This window comes from Sprattus sprattus, assembly GCF_963457725.1.
Source record: "Sprattus sprattus genome assembly, chromosome: 15".
In the NCBI taxonomy this organism is placed as follows: Eukaryota; Metazoa; Chordata; class Actinopteri; order Clupeiformes; family Clupeidae; genus Sprattus; species Sprattus sprattus.
Window position 1 is genome coordinate 20,801,122 of NC_137913.1, and position 11,224 is coordinate 20,812,345.

The following is an 11,224-nucleotide window of genomic DNA, read 5'->3' on the forward strand; positions in this document are numbered from 1 at the left end:
AACATGACTGAAAGAGCCCTTCAGAATGGAAAAATCTACAGTCACGTTTGCAATGATTGCCAACAGCAGTACTCCTTCAAACTAGCCTGGATACCAGCCCAAACCCCGCCCACAAAAATTTTTGTCAGGGAGATTTGGTCTGGCTCTGGGTTAATTGGGAGAGAGTTTCATCGGTAGGATCAAACCGGACCAATCAAATTGGCAGGGCGGGCTTTATACGTTGATGGACAGATACCAACGCTTGAGTTGAATTAACCGGTAGATTCGAACTCCGACCAAGATGGCCGCGTCTCGGGTGCTTAGTGGGGAATATTTTATGTGAATTAAGCTATCTACACGACTTTTTAATGTCTACATTGACTCGGTTAGTTGTGCATGTGCAACACGAATGTTACAGAGTATTGTTTGTCTTAACTAAAGTTCTCTAGACCATTATTGTTATATCATTGCTAACGTGTACACAAAAAACCCATCGAAATAAACTGTAGCTTGTAGCCTTAATGCTAATTAATTAACGTGAGCAGGCATATCTCAACAGACATTGACAGCGCATTCATTTTGAAAGAGGAACAGAGAAACGCGATTAAGGCATTTGTCATTGAAAAAATGTTTTTGCCGTCCTTCCTAGGGATCAGGTAAAAGTTTAATCTATCAGATGGTAATAGGCTACTACGTTGCTCTGATTGGTTCTAGGTATCCAATTCAGCGAATAGGCATTTTCTTTCCTGGTTCGTTGAAACACGCCCCATAATCACAGCCCAAAGGTCCGGTATCAGACTCATATTCTGACTAGAATCATGAGTATGACATCGTCAGGCTACCTTCAAACCATTGAGTTCCCTTGACAATGTTTCTTTAAACATCATGTGCAGGTATGCGATGCTACCGAGAGAAAAGTTTAATTTCCCTTTATGGCGTTGTTCATAGCACCATGATATGACTAAAGACAGTCATGGTTTTATAAGAACGAAAAAAGAAAGCAACCGCCAGCAGGTCCTTGAAGGATGAAGCATGGTGGCTTGGGGAACCACACAATGCTTCATCAACAGCAGTGGCAACTGCAGACTCGGTAGTTAGCCTACCACATCCTGCAACGACACCGTCTCAAGATAGCCCGAGCAAAGCGCCTGTACCGCCCCGGAGATAAAGGTGCTGGAACCTGCCAGGCTTTGCAAAACACTTCCTCACTTTCACCAATGGCAGAAAGTTCGCGTGACACACGTTGCAGCTCAGAAGAGCGTTGTGGTCGCAGGTCTGTAGATCATCGCTCCGAACCGCTCTTCGTTTGCCATAGGCTACTGTCCTCTGTGTGAACTCGGGGATTTCTTTAAGACATCAAACAAAAGCGTTCCTTTAAATCCAAAATAAACTCATGAGAAAGTAGAATCTGTATTAGAGTATACATTTCATTATTTCTCTTTACCTCACTGTCAAATTGACATTTCTGAAGGCTGAGGAAAATTGTATATTGAATAAAATCCCTCCACATGAAGCCATAAAATGTATTTATGAATGTTAATGTAAATGTAGGCCTTAGGAGTCAATTAAATATGACATATTAAGGTGTTTTTGGATATACTATGAGTTGAACAGCATCGTGTGCATCTGCAGGGAACAGCATACTGTCAGGTTATCATATTTAAAACTCTTATTTAATTACTTCACTCAGTCTTTTTGAACTCCATGACACTAGCTGACTTCTTGCTGTCCCATCTTTAGGAAGCCTCACCATAAGGCTCTCTGAATAGTCATGCCTTGTTGAGATATCAAAATAAAATATTAGAAGTATTTTAAATATTTACTTTTCATTTCTCTTAAGGACATCATTTGGTTTCAGACATGCAGAAATGTTTTTAAACCAAGATGTATATAAATGATATATTGTTTTATCAATTGTTCATTATTAAAGGGAGACCTCGTGCTGATTATGGCCAGTGCTACTGTAACTCATTAAGAGAATGATCTATTTCGAGAGTTTCGGTGCGTAAGCAATAGATTCCATTTGGTATCCACATTCAACAAGGTTTTTTATGCTTTCCAGAACCTCTCTTCTTTGGACTGGATGCACTTTTAAGATTTTTCACATCTGTTTTGTAATTTGATTTTGTATTTTCTTAATAAATTCTAAACAGACTGTTGTCCAGCTGCATATTCTGTCCGTCTCGTTGTTCTTGTGCGTACAGAGCAATGGTCCCAGAGGTCTTACCAGCGAACTGGTTGTTGTGCCCACACAGTCCATCAGATGGCAGTAGACTCACAAGATCGCGTCACTTATCAGAAATACGAAGAAAGACTAAGTAAAGAGCACATTAATTACCATCCAATTATCAAACGAAATTAAAAACGAGGATATCAATAATGTGACCTTTCTGAGTTTGCTTTCCTTATGAATGATTTTACTCTTCACACCAAACAGCTATGAACACATTTTGGGACATTTCATTTTAATATTTGGCCTCATAATCATGTTAGAATCTTTAATTTTATGCTGTGTCTCTGTTTCATTTATTAACTGAAATAATGTATTTTCTAGCACATTGCTAGTAGGATACAGTCATTGCCAACTCAATAATGTCTAACTGGGTAGATATGTCAAGTGTAACACATTTTTAGGATGGCATTTTTTGATCAGCACTCTGAGGTCCTTCAACTTCTTATATTTGAAATAAAATTGCATTTTTTTTATTTAACTTTTGTGGCTTACTGAGCCTGTGTGGATTATGCCCCGAGTTCACTATGTGTAAGCACACCTTGAGGTTTAGTAACAAACCTGGGTAAGTTAACTAAGAGTAAGTGGTAAACCTCCTAATAGAAGCTAGGGGAATGAAGCCTTCTCTTTAGGGATCTTCTGTTAGGAGGTTTACCACTTACTCTAAGTTAATTTACCCAGTTTGTCACTAAACCACATACTTGGAATATCCTCTAGGACAGTTTCCTTACCAGATGACACAACCTAATTTAAAGCAGAACACCCCCCACCCCCTCTCCTCAAGCCTGCCGAGTGCTCGTTTAGCCTCCAACTCTTCCCTTTGTTCCCTTCACCATCTCTCTATCTTTATCGCTCTCTCTCCGTTTGGTTGGGTTGAAAAGTCCAGGCCTCATCACTACGGTGACATAATTACTTTAGGACCCCCAGCCGTGAAGCATTTAGCTGCTGGCCAAGACCTCACCTCTCTTTCCATTCCCCTCCCCTCCCTCTCTCCATCCCTCCGTCTCTCCCGGAGGGGCCTTCTCTGTTGAAGGACGTGTGGAATCTTCAGCCACCTCGCCCTGAAGGCTAATCCTCTTTGCCCCAACTTTAACTGGGCCATTAATCCCGTAGGTTTATCTAAGCACTGAGCACCTAGCGCTGCTGACAAGCCTGCCTGCCCTCCCCTCATTCTCTCTCTCTCTCTCTCTCTCTCTGTCCTTCTTCTCTCCCTCTCACTCTTTCTCTCTATCTGTGCAGAGTCTTAAGTAGGACGAGACTGGGGCCAGCGAGTGTCACTGTCAGCAACTCTGCAACCACAACACCTCCACAGGAAACGTAAGCTGCTCAGCTCTCTCAACACAGTCACACACACACACACACACACACACACACACACACACACACACACACACACACACACACACACACACACACACACACACACACACACTCACACTCACACATACACACATACACATGCGTTCACAGACACGCTTTCCTCGCCAGAGCACTTGCCACTCGAACTCGGCCTGCAAGAGAGATAGAGAGATGTATATTCAGAGAGAGAGAGTGAGAGGGAAAGAGTGATGGAGAGCGAGAGATGGAGAGCAACTGCAGGGTGCAGGCAGGCCACTAAAGCTACAGTGGGGCACACATGGGCTGTTTCCACTGTTTAACAGCCTGGCTCTAAATGCCTGTTGTTTGGAATGTATGTTTGTGGTGTTTGGGTAAAAAAAAAAAAGACAAAGAAAGACAAGAGAAAAAAGATCTGTTGTGAATATCTGCCATGCCTCTGCACAGATGGTCCCTTTGCCTGACCGCTAGCACCATATGAAGCCAACAGTCGAGTGCCCTTTTGTCCTCCTCAAGCTCACTAAATCACTGTTTATGCACACGCCAAGGGCTTAGGCTGGCCGTTGCCAAGGTGACAAGAGACCCAGGAACTGTTGTAATATACACAGTGTGTGTTGAGTTATATTTAAAGCCAAAAGGTGGCTGGGAATAGATGATAATGACATAAAATAAGGGGAAATTGCAGCCTGTGTGTGTGTGTGTGTGTGTGTGTGTGTGTGTGTGTGTGTGTGTGTGTGTGTGTGTGTGTGTGTGTGTGTGTGTGTGTGTGTGTGTGTGTGTGTGTGTGTGTGTGTGTGTGCTGTTAGTGTACGTTTTTATATACTGTATATATATCTGTCTTTTATTTTAAACATCTTTTCCCATTATCCATCCAGTTTACAAAGCGGCAAAAGCATGAAGTGGACATTGGTAATTTTCCTGGCCAAATAGCCTTGTATTTTTGGTAGCCTAAATTGACTGAAAGCTGGTAAACTGAGGGAAGACATTAGGCTGGGGGAGTGGGAAGAAGCCATTTTAGAATGAACTGCTTTATGAGATAGAAGTGGATGAGAGTATATGGACGAGGATTTTGTGGTTAAAATGAGTGTCGCTTGGCCTAGTGTTTCATAGCATGGCACAGATCAATTTTTTAGAAGTTTCCCTTTCAGAACTAAGAGCTGAACATTATCTTATTCATCCTGATTGTTCACACTTCCCGTTCCACTTTCTAAAAGAGTGCAAAAAGACAGGAAATAGTTAAAAACAAAGGTCAGTGTATTTTTTTCTCAAGTCAATTTTCATCTTTTCACACAAAAATGCAGACCTTCTATTTATATAATACCCTACTTCTAAAATTGGGCAGAATCTGTTGGGAACTGAATATGTTATGGAAATGGCCAGAGATGTCATAGTCCTAACACTGTGGGGTTTTTTTAACCTTGCGGCTGAGTTTAGATAACCAAAGGTTAGTTCACTCGCTCTCAGTCAGGCTTGTTTATCTTCCACCCTTGTTAGCTCAGACATACCCTTTGGCCGGAGCAATGTGCGCCCCCTTTTCAAGGCAGACGCTTGAATCATTTTCAGAGGCCCTGGTGAAATACTCTTCGGAGGTGTGACATTTGGAAGTGAGTCATGCTAGCAAGGGCTGAGTGCATCGGGACGACACCAGAAGGGCAAAAGGGACACACGCTCACTTGCATGCGCACACACTCTCAGATACACATGGACACACGGATAAAGACATACAAGTGCATTCAAACACAAACACACAAAAGCAAACACACACACATGCAAATATGCCCAGTCACCCACAAAACAATGTGCACACAACATATCTGTAAATGACAATACTGAGCAATACTGAGCAAAGCATCCTTTCTCACTATTTCCGACTTCTTTTCTTTCTTTCAGTCTGTCTGCCTGTATTTCTTTATTTCTCTCTCTCTCTCTCTCTCTCTCTCTCTCTCTCGCTCTGTCTCTCTCACACACACACACACAGAGACACAGAGACACATACACACAAAGAGAGACACAGACACACTCTCACACAGCCCTGAGTTTGACGTGAGGTGGAAGATATATGACTCAGAAAATGGGAATTTTATATATTTAAAGGACGACCTTGTAGCCTCGAGCTTGAATTTTGCATAAGTCCAGAACCCTCATACACACACACTCACACACACATACACACACACACACACACACACACACACACACACAATCTCACAGTCACGCACCTGCCTGGCAGTCACACTGGCAGTCAATTCTGGCTAAGAGAGGGGTCATGCACTGCATTAGGAATTAAACAAATGAGCTCTAATAGGACAATCAGGCCACAGCTATTTAGCAGCTCCCAGCCAGAGGTGCCTCTGCTCAGTGAGTATTCAGGTCTCTGCCTCCACCGGCACGCTAGCTCCCCAGGACCTGGGAGTAGCAAAGCGGAGCACCAGTGGGAATAGAAGAGGGCAAACTGGGTGCTCTTGTGTCTCACCTGCCTAATGGGGAACTCATTTAGGTGCAGCCTGCATCCTCCTTGAAGAAGACAGAAAGTGAGAGAAAGGATAGAGACAGAGGGCGTGAAACTTAAACATACACAGAAAGAAAGCAATATTGGAGAGAGAGAGGGGCGGGGAGGGAAAAGGCTATACATACGTATGTGTATATATAAATGCCATAATTGAGGGAGGGGGAATAGGGCAGGCCAGAGGGATAGAGAGCGCTAGTAGATTTTCGTGTGACCTTTATCTAATCAGGGTGGAAGTGGGTCAATCCTCGTTTGGAGAAAACCTCTGCTGTCTCCAAGCAGCTGCTCCAGCTTTAAGCGAGCAGGAGGGGCTGTTCTCCGTGCGGTTACCTCTCTCCGCGGCCCGCGGTGTAAGGAAAGACTAATCCAAAGCCCATCTTATCTCATCCTCACTTGGGCTAAGCCTCTCTGCGAAACTTCCCAAGGATCCCCCCTAATTAGCTAGATGTGACCTGGTCCAAACCGGGAGGCTGCTCAATTACGCAGAGAAGAGACTTCCGCAACTTTGAAGAGCTTTCCATCACAGACACACAAATGCTCCCACGTACAGTTCACATGCATACATGTCCAGAGTGCATACATACAGAGAGAGATAGAGAGAGAAACGCACATACACACTCCTTTCATTTTACGTCTATTTTTTAATTAGTTCCCTTGGACAAAGTTGGAGAGCCCAAATGCTCAAACTAGATCAAAGCTACTGATTCTAAATATTACATGTCATTCCTGGCTTTGAACAGGCTAAGTTGCCATGGTCAGACTGGAAGAGTCCGTCCCCTTTCCTCAAGTTGTGCTGTAGTGTACTCTAAAGGGATGTCTTTGTAGTATAGCACTGGCAACCCAACCACCCCCTCTACTGCAGCACAGCTTTCTAATTACTCTTTCTCCTTTATCTTTCGCACTCTGGGGCTACTCATGGAGAGACGGATATTTAATTGACTCTAAGAGGCATAAATGTCCCCGGCTGCCCCGTCTCTGTCTCTGGTCCTTTTTTCCACTGCTTCTCGCTGGTGACCAGGCATGGCTGTATCCACTAGATCGCACTGTACCTAAAGGTCGTTTTATGCTCGGTTTTTAACGCAGAACCCTAAGCACGTGATATACGCAAGGGACTCGTTTTGGTTTACGGTTCCTTAAGGTTCGCTTAGGATTGTGCGTGTTGCAAAGCAAATCAACGCCAGAACTGTAGGTTTTATTTTGAGTGAAGTACGCATATTTATTGCAGCAGGACAAAGGAAAAAAACTTACCGGAACATGAAAGTGTAGTGGGCAAAAGGCTTGATGTTATGAATACATGTGTTACACAAAATACAAAGGTTGGCAATTCAGTACCAGCGGCGTGTTTATGATGTGTTTATGATTTCCATTATTCAAAGGTGAAAGGTAGACGGCGAAAGAATCGCCAGGTGTACCTTCTCATCATGAGTGTATGTTGAGCAGACTTGGCTCATTCTATCAAACTCGCGCTTGCCTCACTGGTGCAATTGATTGATTCACGTCAATATGAACTCAATGAATGATATCAACATGACTAACAAGTGGTGGAAAATGAATATGAAAGTATTTGTTCTGTGAATTAGTGCGTTCTCTCCAAACAATTGCAGGTGATGTCATTTGAGCTTCCTTATGAGTATTTAAAGAGGGTTTTGTAAAGGAGTTCATGTCTTCGGGCCTGTTATGTTTGTTCATAATCCACAAGAAAAGGCTTGTGAGACGGTCTGCAGGCTAGTCATGATGCAAAAAAATTCTGGGTCTAAAAAAGACTGTAGTATGCTATGAAACCGGAAACGTGAGACTCATTAAAGGCTGTGGTTAGCAGGTCAATCACAGTCTTTGCAAGCTGCGTGGGGCCGGCGTGGCTTTGTCCGATAGTCAGAAATTTTGGGGGACACACTTAAGCACGTAAGAGGGGTTATGTAACTGCGCAAGGGGCTCTTGTGTATCTTACGTGATTACATTCTGTGTTAAAAACCGACCATAGATTCCACTTAAGCCCTAGTTTTACTACATTCATCTGATATTTCAGGGCAGCAACAACTAGTTTATGTAATGTATTTGTGTGTCCAGTATGTTACAATTTTAACCAGTGTCTCTCATGGTGTCTCATGACAAAATAGTTGTGACTGTCCTGCCCCATCCATCTAGATATTCATTCATTCCATATTTAACTCTACAGATTGTACTTTTAAAGCTTTGTATCTTTGGTTTCTGACCCTACTATTACTGTGTGTGACCATTTATTGTAGATGTTTTTCTGACAACTCTCTCTCTCTCTCTCTCTCTCTCTCTCTCTCTGATGTAGTAGTTCCTCAATGAGGTGAATGTACTGAACAAACAGGGAATCCACCTTTAAGTATGGCTTGGTTCAGGGGCTTGAGCCAAGGTTTTAATATGGCTTGGTTCAGGGGCTTGAGCCAAGGTTTGTTTGCATTGGAGGTTTACTGATATCTCCAACTGACTTGAGAATTTGAGTTCCTGATTGTGTTTTAAAAAATGACTGTGACAGCTACTTTAGTTTATTTGTGTCTTCTTTAATCAGAGACACCAGCTATTTGTACTGACTGGTGTTACAGTCCTTGAATGTATGAGTGAAAAACCATGAATTTACTGTCTACATCCTACATTTGTTTTGTTTTGTGTCATGTCAAGAGAGTAGCACATACAGGGGAGGAAATATCCTCATCAAAATAAAGAGAGGTTAGCCCTGAGATTGACAAATAAGCTTGGGTGAGGATGAGAGAAAGTCCATATTATGGTGCTTGGACCATTAGATGCATCACCAATTGAGGGGAAATCAGCCGATGGAAAATTGATGTTGAAGGCTGATTGGCAGGGAGTACAGTAAGTTAGCTATCACAAGGATGCTTGGTTCAAACGTTTGAAATCCCCAAGGCTAAACTAGTTTCAACAGCTCAGGTTCTCAGTTAGATCTCTTCCTTTTAACCCTCAAGATGAATATGTATACACTGTATATACTGTATATATTACTATTTCGATTTTCAAGGACAAACAAGTCAACAAAAAGAAGGAACAAAAGACAAAATGAACACAAAAAGATGAAAGACAACAAATGATTTTTCTCTTTTTTTTTTTTTTTCTTTCATCCTGAGGAGGCTAAATGATTTGGGAACGTAAATACAACCATCCCAAGAGAACAATAGAGAGAGGCTTTAATAGGGTTCCACATTTCCATATATATTATCCAGCGATGGGCGTCACACCCCCAGCCCTGGGCAGCAGGGGCGCTTTGGATCCTTTTAGATTCAGCCGCGCTCTTTAGCAGAGTCCGTTTTGATGCTACATAAAACACACACACACATACACACACACACACACACATGCATGGGAACGTTAAAAAAAGCAACAGAACAAAAAGAAATGAAAAGAAGAAGACGGTGACAATACTGGTTAAAAAAAAGAGGAAAAATCCCCACACTGTTGTGTGTTTAAATGGGATAGCATGAAATAGGATCCAGTTGTGGGCAGGGTTGTTTCAGAGGCTCTTTAGGCCCGCTTCAAAGGCACAGTTACATGGCATCATTATGGAGACACCGCTCAAGCTACAGCAATGATATCCAGCTGCACTTTGTTCGCTGTGAACGCTAAACCGATTTAATGAAATAAGGGGAGGGGGTAGTTAGGAAGGGTGTGTGTGTGTGTGTGTGTGTGTGTGTGTATGTGTGAGGAGGGGCTGCTGAGGATTGGGGGGGGGGGGGGGTGGGGTAGCGTTAAGGCCTCAACTTACGGTTAAACTCTGCATACATTATCACAAACAGCATGTCGCTAGCTGGCTCTGTAATCCAATTTAAGCGCAAATACAATACAACACAAAAACCCTGCTGTTGTATACGCTTTAGACATCCAGCACCCAGCTGTAGCATGAAAGCACCGTCCTGTGAAGAAAGCGAGCGTGCGAGCTGCGGCTCCCAAGCAGATAGGTAAGAACCCACCATCCCTCTTCTCTTTTTTCATTTTTAATCTATATCTACACCTCCTCCTCGCTCCCTCTGAAACAGTCACCCCGTCTTTACTCAGCGGAGATGAGATGATTAAAAACACCCCGAGCCAGAGACAATGATATATCCCCATGGAGAGAGGAATGATAAAGACTCTTTCCTTCCCCTCCCTCCCTCCCTCCCGCTCACTCGCTTCCCTCCGTCGTCCTGGGGCCCTACGGAGGACGTGATTGGCCGCAGGCCACAGAAGGCACGAGGGCAGGTGAGGGTGGAAGGAGGTGTTGGTGGTGCTGGAGGGGCCTCCGTCCAGGTAAATTGAGTTTTCAGAGGGGCCCAAGGGGGGCCTTTCGCATTCGGCTCGCACACACACACACACACACATACACACACACACACACACACACACGTGTGCATGGGGGACAGTGGGTCCTCTGTTGGGGTGCACAGAACATGCGGGAGATCAGCAGGCCAGGCCAGGGCTCCGCAGAGAGAGCAGCTGCCCTTGTTTTTTTATTTCTTAATATTTCCTTTTTTTTCTCTACGCCTCGGAGAAAAGACCCAAAGAAGAAAATAGAAAAAAAGGAAAAGAGAGCAGAACAGATAGAGTGAACTCAAAAACGAGAGAAATGAAAGAAGAAGAGAGAAAAAACAGGAAACACAACCACCTTAAGATTACAACAGAGGCACGACTGCACGCTGGCTCGCTCTTTCATCGTGCCCTGTCCTTCACTCTCTAGCAGAGCAAGGATCACGAATGGACCCAGGCAGGGCCACGCCACCCACAACAAATGGGCTCCGGCCCCAGAGCGAGGGGGGTAAGGTGGAGCTAGGGAACATGAGGGAGATGAGATGAGGGAACGTGCTGAGGCGCAGGACTACCCTGGTGAGCAGGCATGCCTCCTCTCCCCTGGCAGGCAGGTCTATCCCTTACACCCCCCCACCCCCCCCCCCACCTCTACCCCCACTTTGGCCACAAATGCTCTGAAAGCTCACACTGAGCTTGTGCCCTTCAGGTGCCTGCTGGGTTGGCACAGGCTAGCTTGGCCAAGTGGAGAGTGATTTGTGGGGAGGCCGCGGGGTGTGGGGGCGGGTGGGGGTGTGGAGTGGTGGTCAAAGATGGGTAACAGCTTCATTAAGAGGACTGGTGGAAGAGATTCAGGATTGGACTAATTACTGTATTGAGTATCAAACCAAGGCCATTGCTGAACGAACACTGCA